This window comes from Octopus bimaculoides, chromosome 8, assembly GCF_046866305.1.
Source record: "Octopus bimaculoides isolate indiv1 chromosome 8, ASM4686630v1, whole genome shotgun sequence".
NCBI classification, from domain to species: Eukaryota; Metazoa; Mollusca; class Cephalopoda; order Octopoda; family Octopodidae; genus Octopus; species Octopus bimaculoides.
The window spans coordinates 34,269,990-34,286,582 of NC_142935.1; positions in this window are offsets into that span (position 1 = coordinate 34,269,990).

Here is a 16,593-nt window from a genome sequence, read left to right on the forward strand (position 1 = left end):
CGAATCCTGTGAAGAGGCTTTAAACAGCATAAATATAAAATACTTACCTATATAAACTTTTCGAGTTCTAATCCAAAATAGACACGAACACTGATGTTCTATGTGATAAACTTAATAATTGTCGAGGCATCCTCTATACATGACACAATTAGTAGCCTTTATACACAAATAAAGAACGTTTATCCAGCAATGCGGAGTTAAGCACTCATTCTCATTATTTGATATTTAAAACACGCGCGCGCACACACAAATACACGCCCACGCACTCATACATGAATGTCCGCCCGCTGCACCCACAAACATATAGTGAGAAAGAAAGTGAGAGGAGTAGAGAGAGTGATAATGATAATATGCTTCTACGTACGTTTCAACATTTTGCTTGTTTAGAAGCCTCCATTAGATGTTACAGTGTAATCGAATAATTAATCATAGCAGATTAGCCGGGAAGACATGGCATTATTATGCAGTGACGCAAATCTCCTATATTTACATTCTGTCATAATTTGTTACAGTATTAAGCATAGTAGCAGCTTACCCAATAAACTGAAAGCAGGCTTCATGATCATACTATCCACGAAACACTAAAGTCAATGTATATGTATATGCAAACGATTTCTGATAATATTAATAATGTTGAGCAAATTTCACCCAAAGCATCAGATAACACGAAGCTAGAGTAGAAAACTCTTTCTCAGTTTGCTCAGGTGGGGACCCAAATAATGTATGCGTATTTACAAAGGGAATGTTAACCACTGCCTGTTCCTGTTTAGGAATGAAAATAGGACGTAATATCGTATTAATATTTTCTCAGTTTTTGCCAACATAATTTAAGAGTTTGTGTTATATCACAGATAGATTAGGTCTTCGATTTCATTACCTTTTTAATATTGCTCAGTAATTTTTGCAAACTGTCAACAAGAAGAATGTTGCAACTCACATGATGAAAATCACATTTAATTAACAAAGCTGTATAGATTTCAAAGATATTAATTTTTAAAACTGTGCTGCCAAGATTATGTGTATTTTAACGCCATTTAAGTTCACCAATTTCGAATTAATACAACGCGAAATGTAATTATGTATTTCATTCATCTCTATAAACTTCCATCTATCTTTAATGTTTCAAACAAGATATAGAACTTCCACTTTCCTTAACAATATAGTAAAAATATTATATTATACAGCGAACATAATTATCAAACACCTGATTAAAACTATGCAGAACATCCTTGGTGACTAAAACGTATTCCAGGTGAGTTATACACGTGCTTTTCAGTAAATATTGCGCTCACTACCATATATTTCCTTGTCAGTTGTTTAACGTTAACCAGTTGAGCATGTCCTGTAGTAGCTGACGATATATGCATTTCTGATCACGAGCAGATGAAGTGGGGGTGCATCAGTGCCATGTGCTAAAATGAATTTTGGGGGGTTTGGATAACAATTCACCTTTGGGTGTTTCGTTCAACATCCTTAAACAACACTTATTCCGGGAACTTTTGATCGATATGGGCTTCTCTACATCAAGAAAATTCTAACTGGGCCCCACCTGCGAAGTCATGCGGTGTTTATCTTGATATGATAAGCATATGTTTATGATGCATGTGCCTGCTGTGCCCTTATCAGACGGGTAGTCATGATGGGCATGTACCACTCTCTCACTCACTCAATAACAACAACAGCAACCACAATAATAATAATAATAATAATAATAATAATAATAATAATAATAATAATAATAATAATAATAATAAGGACTGCAAAAATACCTACTCCAGAAGCAAGGGAAACTAATACAAATAGCCACAAAACACGAGCAAAACAAAAAATTGTTTTCAGTATTTAAGGAAGCTGACAAACACAAACAAGAAATCAATCTACCTATCAGATACGAAGAAGAAGAAGAAGAAGAAGAAGAAGAAGAAGAAGAAGAAGAAGAAGAAGAAGAAGAAGAAGAAGAAGAAGAAGAAGAAGAAGAAGAAGAAGAAGAAGAAGAAGAAGAAGAAGAAGAAGAAGAAGAAGAAACAACAAAAGATATAAAACAAATGAAATCCAAACTAAAACTAGAACAGCAACGGACCATGATAAAACGATGGCAAGAAAAGCCCCTACATGGTAAATACTGGGCTAAACTAAATGCGAAAGAAGTAGACAGAGAAAAATCCCAGCAATGGCTGAGAAGCTCAGGACTCAAAGCAGAGACTGACAGATTTTTAATTGCTGCAGAAGACCAGAGCCTCCCCACCAGACATTACCAAAAACACATAATGAAAAGAAATATAACAAATAACTGTAGAATATGTGGAGATCGACAAGAAACAATAAATCATATTATCTCTGGCTGCCAAGTCCTGGCTAAGAAGGAATATATTCACAGACACGACAAAGCTGGGACCTATATACACTGGAAGCTATGCCAACACTATGGAATAACAACAGAAAAAAGATGGTATATACACACGCCAGAAAAGGTCACAGAAAACGAGAAAGCAACCATACTCTGGGATATGCCAATACACACAGACAGAGAAATTAAGGCAAATAGACCAGATATAGTTGTCAAAGATCATGAAGAAAAAAAATGCTTTCTAATTGATGTATCAATACCAGCAGATGACAACGTTTCTCTAAAAGAAATGGAAAAACTTTCAAAATACAAAGACCTGGAAATAGAGATAACTCGAATGTGGAATCTAAAAACAGAAACAATTCCTATCATAGTAGGTGCCTTAGGTATAATAAAAAGATATTCAGACAAATACATAACAAAAACACCAGGACTTACAAATATATATAACATACAGAAAATTGCACTACTGGTTACTGCACACATTCTACGCAAAACACTTTCAATACAGCAAACATAAGAGCACCACAGCAAACCACAGCACATACCCAAGGCGCACAGAGCTGCGCTCGGTAGTGAAGTGAAAGCACGTTATAAAAATAAAACTTCTGAACAATAATAATAATAATAACTACACCGGAGAAATTTAACAGATAACTACACCGGGGAAGTTTAACAATAACTACACCGGGGAAGTTTAACAGATAACTACACCGGGGAAGTTTAACAGATAACTACACCGGGGAAGTTTAACAGATAACTACACCGGGGAAGTTTAACAGATAACTACACCGGGGAAGTTTAACATGTGAGAACGATAAATCACTGCTCCGAAACGTATCCAAAAACATCGTAAATAAAGACATGGCATGGAGGCAAAAAATAGCTGACAAAGGGTTGGACTATATCCGAGTAAGTAATACTCATTGAAATTTATTTCTATTTTTCCAAATATAATGATATATTTTAACTTGATACCTCCACAACCCGCACAGCGATCGTAAACACACGTGTTACATCAAAATCAGACTATCTTCGAACCCCAAAACACCATGTACAAAAAAATTACAAACAGATCAAATAGCACCGGTATCATTCCACCCAAGAATAACAACCGAGAAGTGCGTACTGTAAGCTTGTTACGAAAAAAGTACGAAGATCTGAACGTGCAAAACAATCTGACAACAGAAATAAACGAACCGGTACCCTACGAAAACGATGACCGTCAAAATAAAGGGCCGGACGTTGTTCCTCATGTCCCGCAAACAAAACCAAAACGGCATAAATGGACACGTGAGGAATACATTTCGATCTTACACGCCTATTTCACAGCAGTGCTCTACCCAAAACACGAAAACGCAACAACACATACATATAAAATATGAACTAAAAATAACGTAGATATAGACCTCGATAAAACAATGAACCCTAACAAACTAGCTAACACAAGAAGTTATATTCTGAAAGCAAAAAAAAATATCAGAAATAGAAATAGAACAATCGAAAGGAAAAAAAACATCAGGACAATCTAGATAGTAGTCACACAGCAATGCCAAATAATAATATAAACACTGAGATAGCAAAACACGAGGACAAACGTAAAATTTCCGGCAAAAACGAAGTAAACAAAAAACAACAAATCCAGACCGTAGAGATGTATGATAGTGTACAAAAAGTACCAATCCAGAACACCACAGACATACATATGAATGAAAAGGAAGCCAAAACAAATCTAAAGCATGGGAAACTTAATAATTATGATACTATGGAAATCAGAATAACCAAAAAACTGAAAACCACAGATCTTAGAATGGACCACAGATTATATCTCCCAAAAATAAAACTAGACAATAAAACAACATCAATAATAAATAGCATAAACCTGGCCGTCACGGAACTAACAACCACAGAAACAACAGGCAATATCACTGTGTTAAATGACATAATATATGCGGCAGCCACTGCAGCCACAAAAGAAGCAGGATACTCACTCAAACCCATCCGAACAGGAGTTCTACCACCCAAAACAGACCTTGTGGATAAATAACATCCAGAACAAAATTTAAAAAAAGAGAAAAGATTTATCGATTCTCAACGAAATTAGTAAACAATCAACACAACTAAATAACAAGAAAACAAAAATACTGTACAAATACAGCATTACAGAAAAAGACTTACCTGAGGCAAAAGAAAATCTAAAGCAAGACATCTTTGCCAAAGCACAAAAGATCCGCCGGTTTGAGAAACGCCAACGTTTCTTTGAACAAAACAAACAGTTCAAATCCAACCCCAAAAAACTCTACCAAGAACTGGGTAAAAATAAAATAGACATTACTGCAGCACCAACAGCAGAAGAACTAGAGAAATTCTGGAAACAAATATGGTCGGTGAAGCAACAACCCCAGAAAAGGACCATTAAATCAACGAACTTAGCACCTGAGCAACTCTGGGCCCCTATAACAACTGAAGAGATCACCCAGACACTGCAAAGACTAAGCAACTGGAAGGCACTTGGACACGACAAGATCCCCAATTTCTGGTTAAAACACCTGCCAGGAATGCATAAAAAGCTGGCAGAAAACTTTAACAACATACTAGCAGAGCCAGAGACAATGCCTGAATGGCTCACAAAAGGGAAAACCATCCTAACCCCCAAATCCACGGAAACGGAGAAACCACAAAACTATAGACCTATAACCTGTCTCGCTACGATCTACAAAGCCTTTACTGCAATAATATCGCATAGATTGAGTAAAGAACTGGAAAATAACAACCTGTTTCTAGAAGAGCAGAACGGATGCTGCAAGGGCTCATACGGCTGTAAAGATCAATTATTGATCAATAAAGCCATAACTGAAGACAGCCGCAGAATGAAGAAAGGCCTCAGTATGGCCTGGGTGGACTACCAAAAGGCCTTCGACAGTGTTCCCCACACGTGGATTCTGGAAACGCTAGCCATAAACAAGGTGGCACCAATTATCATAAAGTACATAAGGCACACAATGAACAAATGGCAGACGGTGATACAGCTCCAAACAAAAGAGGGACTTGTGAAAACGAAAGCCATCCCCATTAGAAAAGGAATATTCCAGGGAGACACGCTCTTTCCACTCCTGTTCTGTCTAGCACTCACACCTTTAACAGAATTGCTAGATAGAACTGGATGTGGTTACAAATGCTACGGAAAAACAGTCAGCAACCTTCTATATATGGATGACCTAAAATTATATGCTAAAAACGACAAAGAGCTAGAAACACTGCTACATACAGTACACGGCTTTACCAAGGAAATAGATATGAAATTCGGATTAGAAAAATGTGCCAAAGCAACCCTAAAGATAGGAAAATTATTTAAAAGCAGCAATATAACACTAGATAAAGCCAATGAAATAAGAGAACAAGACGAAAGCCACCCATACAAGTATTTAGGAGTCAATGAACTAGATAGGATACAACATACACAAATGAAAGAAAAAATAAAGAAAGAGTACTATAGACGAGTTAGATCAATACTAAAAACAGAGCTCAATGCTAAAAACAAGATAATGGGTATCAACACTTTAGCTGTCCCAGTTATAAGCTACAGCTACAACATCCTTAACTTGACACTAAACGAACTATGTAAAATAGACAGGAAAACAAGAAAAATAATGACAGGATATAGGATGCACCACCCAAAATCTGACATAGAAAGGCTATATATACAACGCACAGAAGGTGGCAGGGGTCTTATACAGCTAGAAAACTATTATAAAATAACCACCATAGGACTGCAAAAATACCTACTCCAGAAGCAAGGGAAACTAATACAAATAGCCACAAAACACGAGCAAAACAAAAAACTGTTTTCAGTATTTAAGGAAGCTGACAAATACAAACAAGAAATCAAGCTACCTAACAAATACGAAGAAGAAGAAGAAGAAGAAAGCTATAAAAAAAATGAAATCCAAACTAAAACTTGAACAGCAACGGACCATGATAAAACGATGGCAAGAAAAGCCCCTACATGGTAAATACTGGGCTAAACTAAATGCGAAAGAAATAGATAGAGAAAAATCCCAGCAATGGCTGAGAAGCGCAGGACTCAAAGCAGAGACTGAAGGATTTTTAATTGCTGCACAAGACCAAAGCCTCCCCACCAGAAATGACCAAAAACACATAATGAAAAGAAACGTAACCACTAACTGTAGAATATGTGGAGATGGACAAGAAACAATAAATCATATTATCTCTGGTTGCCCAGTCCTGGCTAAGAAGGAATATATTCACAGACACGACAGAGCTGGGACCTATATACACTGGAAGCTATGTCAACACTATGGAATAACAACAGAAAAATGATGGTATAAACACACACCAGAAAAGGTCACAGAAAACGAGAAAGCAACCATACTCTGGGATATGTCAATACACACAGATAGAGAAATTAAGGCAAATAGACCAGATATAGTTGTTAAAGATCATGAAGAAAAAAAATGCTTTCTAATTGATGTGTCAATACCAGAAGAAGACAACGTTTCTCTAAAAGAAATGGAAAAACTTTCAAAATGCAAAGACCTGGAAATAAAGATAATTCGAATGTGGAATCTAAAAACAGAGACAATTCCTACCATAGTAGGTGCCTTAGGTATAATAAAAAAATATTCAGACAAATACATAACCAAAACACCAGGACTTACAAATATATATAACATACAGAAAATTGCACTACTGGGTACTGCACACATACTACGCAAAACACTTTCAATACAGTATACATAAGAGCACCACAGCAAACCACAGCACATACCCAAGGCGCACAGAGCTGCGCTCGGTAGTGAAGTGAAAGCACGTTATAAAAATAAAACTAGTGAACAATAATAATAATAATAATAATTGCTGCACAAGACCAAAGTCTCCCCACCAGAAATTACCAAAAACATATAATGAAAAGAAACATAACACGTAACTGTAGAATTTGTGGAGATGGACAAGAAACAATAAATCATATTATCTCTGGCTGCCCAGTCCTGGCTAAGAAGGAATATATTCACAGACACGACAGAACTAGGACCTATATACACTGGAAACTATGCCAACACTATGGAATAACAACAGAAAAAAGATGGTATAAACACACGCCAGAAAAGGTCACAGAAAACGAGAAAGCAACCATACTCTGGGATATGCCAATACACACAGATAGAGAAATTAAGGAAAATAGACCAGATATAGTTGTCAAAGATCATGAAGAAAAAAATGCTTTCTAATTGATGTGTCAATACCAGCAGAAGACAACATTTCTCTAAAATAAATGGAAAAACTTTCAAAATACAAAGACCTGGAAATAGACGTAAGTCGAATGTGGAATCTAAAAACAGAAACAATTCCTATTATAGTAGGTGCCTTAGGTATAATAAAAAAATATTCAGACAAATACGTAACAAAAACACCAGGACTTACAAAAATATATAACATACAGAAAATTGCACTACTGGGCACAGCACACATCTAACGAAAAACACTTTCAATACAGTAACCATAAGAACACCACAGCAAACCACAGCACATACCCAAGGCGCACAGAGCTGCGCTCGTTAGTGAAGTGAAAGCAAGTTATAAAAATAAAACTACTGAACAATAATAATAATAATAATAATAATAATAATAATAATAATAATAATAATAATAATAATACCTTGTTAGAGTACCAGGTAGTGGCTTCATATGGCTTCTGATCTTAACTGATTGGAAGTGCTTTCATGTACATATTTTGCTTTGGTATAAAAAATGGGCTACAGCATACATTCTGCTCAATACCGAAAGATTTGTTTGTCAGTCGTTTAACCTTAACACATTGACCATGTCCCTTGGTGGCTGGCTATATGTGTATCCCCTATTACGGACAGAAGCAGTGGGGAGCATCATAGCCATATGTTGAGAGAAATTCCTTGGGCTTTGAATGATTTACCATTGGAAACATTGGTGTATCATTAATTATCCTTAAACAACTCTTATTCAGGGATCTTTGAGCAGAATGAACTACTCTACCTGACGAAAATTCTAACTGGGTCCCACCTGCAAGGTCAAGCGCTGTTTATTTTGATACAAGATCACAATGTTACGCACGTCTTTGTGATGCATGTGCCCGCTGTACGCTTATCAGACAAATGGTCATGATTTGCATATTGGGCTGCACATATTTGTACCCCAGTGGCGTTTTGATGGCATGTACTGCCCTGTTACTCACTCAATAATAATAATAATAATAATAATAATATTAATAATAATAATCCTTTCTATTATAGGCACAAGGCCTGATACTTGGGGGAAGGGGATTGTCGATTACAATGACACCAGTACGCAACTGGTACTCAATTTATCGAACCCGAGAGGATGAAAGGCAAAGTCGACATCGGCGGAATTTGATCTCAGAACGGAAACGACGGAGAAAATACTGCTAAGTATTTCACCCGGCGTGCTAACGATTCCGTCAGTTGAATAATAATAATAGTAGGTCAACCTTACATGTTATACTTTCGGGATTGATAAATTAAGTACAAGTACTGGGGTCGATGTAATCGATTGGTCACCTTCCCCAAAATTCACGCCTTGTTTCTGGAGTAGAAAGGAATTGGAGTAGTGGTAGTAGTAGTAGTAGTAGTAGTAGTTGCAGCAGCAGCAGTAGCAGTAGTAGTAGTAGTAGTAGTAGTATTATTATTATTATTATTATTATTATTATTATTATTAGTAGTAGTAGTAGTAGTAGTAGTAGTAGTAGTAGTAGTAATATTAGTATTAGTATTAGTAGTAGTAGTAGTAGTAGTAGTAGTAGTAGTATTGGTGGTGGTGGTAGTGGAGGTGGTAGTGGAGGTGGTAGTTGTGGCGGTGTTGGTGGAGGAGGTGGTGGTGGTAATCTCACTAACAACGAGGAATATCAGAATGATTATGATTCTGGTAATAAATCAAGAAGTTATCTGATGATGTATGGTTCAACATGTTTCAGTAATCAATTCTGTTAGAAAAGAGGCGCATTTATATCGAGTCAGAGTTAAAACGCTCTAATAAAACCTTCAAAGCTTCTAAAATGCTATTTTGTCACCATTTTATCTGGGCGACTGCTTTACCGATCTGATGGCTGTCTCGGTGTGTAGAATATCGATTTCATGTGATTTGTTGTTTTTATCATTCATATGGTGCGATCAATAATGCTTAGTAAAATACCCAAATAAAAAAAAAATCAATGAATAAAAAGTGTAAAAGAGCAATTTAAATGAATACGAATTAAAAATAAAGATAACGTATGATTTAAAACGTGTCAAAATAATGTAGTTATTGATTTATGAGATTTTAACTTGCAGGCAAAAATTGAGTCCATGTTTTAAGATTTTTGTCATTATTTGAAAATGATATTTTTTTACCATTTTACCAAACATGATATTCTTAAAAAAGTTTGGTTAATTCTATTCTAGTTATATTAAGAAATAAAAAGAAAAAAACATTGGTAAGAATGCAAGTTTTACAAAAGGAAAACATATCCAATAGTTGATTTAGGTGATCAAATATGTATAAAATAAAGTATCTGAAAATATCCTGAAACAGCGAATTTGATGACGAACATGTATTATTTATCGTCGCACAGTATACTCAGCAAAACTATATAAATTTCATATATGTAATGCTTTTGCATAAGATGGGAGCTAATATTGAATATGATCACGATGAAATAATATCGAGTATGCAGTAAATCTTTTGTTACTAAGGATGGAGTTAAATCTGTGATCAAATAATTGAAAGACAAACCACCTTCATCTACATGTAAACAAAAATCTTAACAAGAAAATTCCTCAACAACAGGTGTAAAAATTCACCAACCATGTTTGAATCATACCAATTGATTTGCACATAACAATAGAATGCCAAACGTTACGTTATCCCAATACAAATATTATAATAAAACTTGCGTAAACTTAATGCATCTGGTTTAATGAAAGATATGTGTTTTATGTACTTGTGGATGAAATTTACATTCTGCTGCACTTTTCTTTTAAATGTATATAATCAGAATGTTTAAAATTGGTCTTTTTCATTTATGTGTGCTAAATATTAAACAATTAACCATAAAATTGTCCAAAAAACACGTTTCAAGTTGAGAGTTGAAGATAAAACGTTAAAAATGTTAGGCGAGTTGGTTTTTCAAAATTATATACGTATGTGAGAAGCATACTACAAGAATTTCATATTTCTGTATTTCAATACTACAAAAATTACTTCTGAATAGACATATGTTCAGATGAAAAAATATATGCATATGAGAACAAGCAGAACTATGCAATACGAATAAGACTGATATTAGAGTCACTAAATTTACACGAGAAAAATTATGAAAGTAAATAATTATGAATCTTATTCAAAGAAGTAGCAAAACTCTATCGAAGAATAAAAAACTGTATGAGTAAAATATTGGTGCATTTAGATACTTCTATGTATCATCATAATCTAAAATTGCCTACACACTTATTTTGCTCTCTACGCAGTTGCAATAAATTTCTATTTTCGACAGTTGCTCCTGTACTATACAAAGGTATTTTACTGCTAAGCATTTCAGTATATGATGAGAGATACAAGTTGACGATTTAACCACAAGTTTTTTTGATAGCAGAAACGCTAACACACACACACTTACATGCACACTTACATACACACTTACATGCACACATACACACACATGCGCATACATATACATGATTACAGATATATATATATATATATATATATATATATATATATATATATATATATATATATATATATATATATATATATACATGTAAATATGTGTGTGTGTGTGTGTGTATGCATGCATATCTGTGTGTTTGCATACGCTTTTAGGGAAATGCGTGTATATAATGTAACGTAATTTCATTTGAAAATGATTACTCGAATATCATTTGTGCATTTTAGGTGACGTATGAAGAAATTTCCAGAGGCGAGAGATAGATTGATAGATAGATTAATAGATAGATAGAGATTGATAAATAGATAGCGTGATAGTGGGGTAGGTAGGCAAAGAGAAAGATAATGAGACACAAACAGACAAGAGTCTGATGTTTTTAACTGGTTGATGGAGTTCAATATATTTGCATCTGGGAGATACTAGCGATTAATTTACAAAACCTCTCAAGCTTAAATCACTATCCTCACTCATTTTAGAATGTAAATACTCTTCTTCCCTTTCCCCTTGTCACAACCGCACGAAGTCGTAGCAAATTATTTTGATAAAAGCAAATGATAAATTATGAGGCGTGGTAAGCTTTATAGAGAAGATGACGATAATAAAGTATTCTGAACAGCATGACATCCCTTAGGTGATCAGTATACTTTCTTTTGAAATTCTTTTGTAAAAAATATAGATATACAAATGTATATAAATAAGGATCATGAAATAAAAATTATAGTACTGCCTTGTAATGTACTTTGTGTATAAAATATACCATACCTTTCCTTTAAAATGCATGTTTAGTGAGTATTTTGATCAGTGTGACCCTTCTTAGCAGCAATGTATTTCTATTTAAACTAGTCTTATGAAAATTAAAAGAAAATGCTGCACAATATCAAAAAGATCACGAAATATAATACATATGTTTTTATTTGTTTATAGATGTAACCTAGAGTGGGAAATTATTAATTTTCGGTGTAAGTTACCTGTCTCAGATGAAGGTATACAATTAGAATGTATATTTAGATTGTCGGATTTAGTATAGAGGCTGGGTGGCGAAATTTCTTTTCCCAAGAGAGTTCCAGAAAATTTATGAACTTATTTGCTTACAGCCATTCAGAGCTCAATTATCAAACAAATTTATGAGCACATAACAAGTGATGGGTGAGGGGATAATGTCACTCGGGTATGGAATGAACATGCTTCTTTTCTGTTTTAATAATACTTGTTATTTTTGTTCCTGTTTCAACCATGGCTACATCTGGGTAGTTATGTTATTTGTGTTGTTATTTGTTTGGCTTCTTGTACAAAAGCTCATAAAATGAAAACAAAAACTCGTTTTTCGCTGAAGACCACAGGAAAATACATATGTGGGACTCGGATAGCCAAAGATACATAAACGATACACACACGTCAATAATTTGTATCAATGAATCAATGTGTATTTATAAGACCTTCAAGCGGTTTCCGTACTTTTATATTCGTCACAAACATTATCGTCGATTGCTATAGTAATTCAAACCAGCGTATGTGTTCAATATCGATGATATTGGCATCCAAATGACGGCACAATACAAGATTTTCATGGTAATCGGAGGTCACCAGTTTGAATGTCAACCTTTCTTAACTTGACAAAAAGGTCAAGGTGAGAACAGATTAGCTGTATGGAAATGAGTTCATTACTGGTGTACGTAACTCTCGTGGTAAAAATATTTCGCGGCCGAGTTAGTCTTACATTTGGGTTCCTATTATTCTGCTCTCTGCAGACTTTAAACTTATCAGTGTGAGGCAGCCCTTCCAAGTTTCCTATAGTTTTCAGGCAGTTTTCAGTTCTTAATTTTTTCCACATACACCCAGTTTCAGATGTACGAGTCTCACTGCTCTTTTTTCGGTTCGGGCATTATCAATAACATTCGAAGATATTCCAACTTTTATTATGAATTGCTTTGCTTTCTCCTTCTTAATAATATGACCGCTAAGCCAGATAAAACAACACCACAAAATTTATTCTCATTGCCACGGTTCAATTTAAAGTACTCACAATAAGTTACTTAATAATCTACACCCTCTTGAGCTGAAGGCGTTTTTAATAGAAATTTTACAGTATATTTCCAAATACAGTTATTTTCGTAAATACCTATTTTCCATGACTATGTTGAAACAATTACATTACTATTTTATGGTTAGTTTAACAACGTTACCCTTTGCTATTATATGGTATATAAGACTATATAAATTAGGTACTACAATAAGAATCCAGTTTTCGCATGCCATGTCACATACCAACCTAATGATATTGAGCTCCCATATGACAGCTTTTACTAAATGAAGACTTGAAAACCAAACGTCACCTGATTATTGTATCTTAAAATGTATGAAGTATGATTCAATAGGATAGCTGAAAATATATCCATGGAGATATTGAGTGAAACAATAATATATCAGTGTATGGAAGAATCATGTTGTAAAAAAATACTTCACTTCAACACAAATGGATTCATGTTATTGTATCAGTTGTATCTTGTCTTATTCACTAAAATATTTTTCAATCTTGAGAGGTACTGGATACTAAATTAGAATTCATGTAAGTTAAATTAAAAAATAAAATTTTGAATAACCTACATTGTTTAGCTTGTCTTTCCATTTTGCAGGAAGCAGAACTTTCTTTTTGGCTGTACGTAGTAGTTCGAAAGCCATTTAGAAGCTCCCATTAATCCAAATTCAAAACCTCAATGAAAGATCCCAAGTATAAAATCTATTTTAAAATAATGATTTTCATTTAAATCAACCACAAGTAGTTTCATTGCTTTTAATATTTACAACAAAATATTTCAGGCTACTTATCACAGACATCTATAAAATGTGAAAGGAAGATTTAAATGTCAATCAACTTAGATTATATTAAGCATAAAATATTTTGAGATTTTCAGATTTTTCATATGACTAAAACATTGCAGATATAATAAAATTAAGACAACCGCATCAGATTTTAAATGGAACACATTGTTTTGTAACATTAAAATTTACAATAATTATTACAAATCTGCATATACAGCGTTTGAAACGACGGATATAAGAAACTCATCAATTTTATGCATATATATATACCTGATACACATGATTAAATTCATACGATATACATACACACACACACACACACACACACACACACACACACACACACACACACACACACATATATATATATATATATATATATATATATATATATATATAATCATAAATATACAGGGGTCAGCATAAGTTGCTTCACCAACATACTGAAAAATTTAGAAATAGCAGTCAAAGAACTATTGATTCTAAACTATATTTTTTTCTCTAACGGATGGCGATATTAATGGCACACATAGAACAAAAACTGAAGAGAAAACAAAAACAAACCTGCCTTTAGTTAATCATATACGACGTTTCATGGTTAAGAATATAAAGCTATTCTCTTCCAATCATAAAGCATGATGTACGATAAATCCGAAAATGTCTATATACTCATGGGAATTTGACTATGCGACATTAAAATCACACGAGGAAAGGTATTCACAAAATTTATCGGCTAGTAAGTTCAACATTTCACCCCAAGAATTTATCCCATGTGCACCACAAATAGTCCCGCATAAAAAGTCCCGCATAAAAGGGTTGCAGTTTAACCATCTAATAAGAGACATCAATATAAATATACAGATATAGGGAGTTTAGTCAGCATAAGTTGCTTCACCAACATACTGAAAAATACATACATATATATATATATATATATATATATATATATATATATATATATATATATATATATATATACATATATATATATATATACATATATATATATATATATATATATATATATATATATATATATATATATATATATATATATATATATATATATATGCAGGCATATATATTTGGGTTTACAACGAGTGTTTTCCTTCATCTAATTCACACCGTTCTCTATGAGGTTGATGTGGTGCTTTTCTCTAAGTTAAATACATTCAGGCGAGGTTTTGGTAACAGGAAATGCTGGATTATACAAATAAGTGTAGTCTTTGTGCATATTTGTGCGTATGAGAATAGTATTTCGCTCTCGTCATTTTTGATTATGCACATAAGCAGTAATACTTCATAAATTTCATGCCTGTTCGTGTACATGCATATACATTCCATTTCCATTTGTGATGGAGTGCATATGTTCATTGATGAATATAAAATGGAGAAACACCGAAATGTTTTACAATTTTTCGCGTAATAAGCTATTGATTGTGGAGATTTTACGATACAAACAAGGTGATAAATGTTCGAATGTAACATTACCGTTAAAACAGCGGAAATAATGGGCAAATTACCTTTAGAGGGCAGAGAAAACCCGTCAACAGCCATGGGAGCAGAACCCGCATCCCCTAAGACACCAGCTGTGTACTTTATCACTAAGCTAAACTGGTCGCTGACAACTCATGCACTGATTTTTAACACTAAATAGATTCTTGACGAACCAAGTGTGCAAATATAAATAAACTTACATTTATTTTTATTAGAAACGTTCGAATGTGTATTGTACGATACAAACAAGGGTATTTTACCCATTATTTCTGCTGTTCTAACGGCAATGTTGGTGTCTTACAATCTACCGATCGGAAGACTTTAACGTTTAACCTTGACTTGTTATCCTCAATGATGAATGACGGGGTTGAAAAATTAGACGTTTCCATATACAAATAAACACAGAAGTAATACAATGTTTTGTGTAAAACCAGAGATGATTAGATATAAGTAAATAGATAAATATATGGTCTAAAAACTAATGTAAAATGATTATGCGCATAAAAAATCTGTTGTATATGTTAAACTTACAACTGTGGTATCTCTAGCAGTAACCCGCTAGATTTCATATAAACAGTGAATAACTATTTTCCCGATTTTTATATCGGAACGAAGAGTTTAACTGAACACACGAAGTACGATGATGGTGTGGTCTGTTAATGCGAGGATGAAATAAGTTGAGTATGCACCGAAGAGATTCTACGCAAGCCCTTCGATTTTAATTTAAAGAACTTAAGGGAAGTTTGTTTGCGACAAAACATTACAACCAGCAACGTTCTAGGTGTGTACACATATTGCATATTTTATTATTTCATGCATGTCTATCATAATTTTTCAGTCGATTGTAGGTCAACACTGGGATTGGCTTAAAGGAATTCTACTGACTTCTAAAAATTGATGGACTTCCGCCAGAATTTGAAACCGTTATATTATTAACGTTATTTGACGTAAGTATTATCTCTCTCGCTCTCTCTCTCTCTCTCTCTCTCTCTACATATATATATATATATATATATATATATATATATATATATATATATATATATATATATATATATATATATATATATATATATATATATATATATATATATATATATATATATATATATATATATATATATATATATATATATATATATATATATACATTTGTGTGTGTCTACATATGTGTGCACAGGTAAAATATCGAGAATATCGGGAACGGAATGGT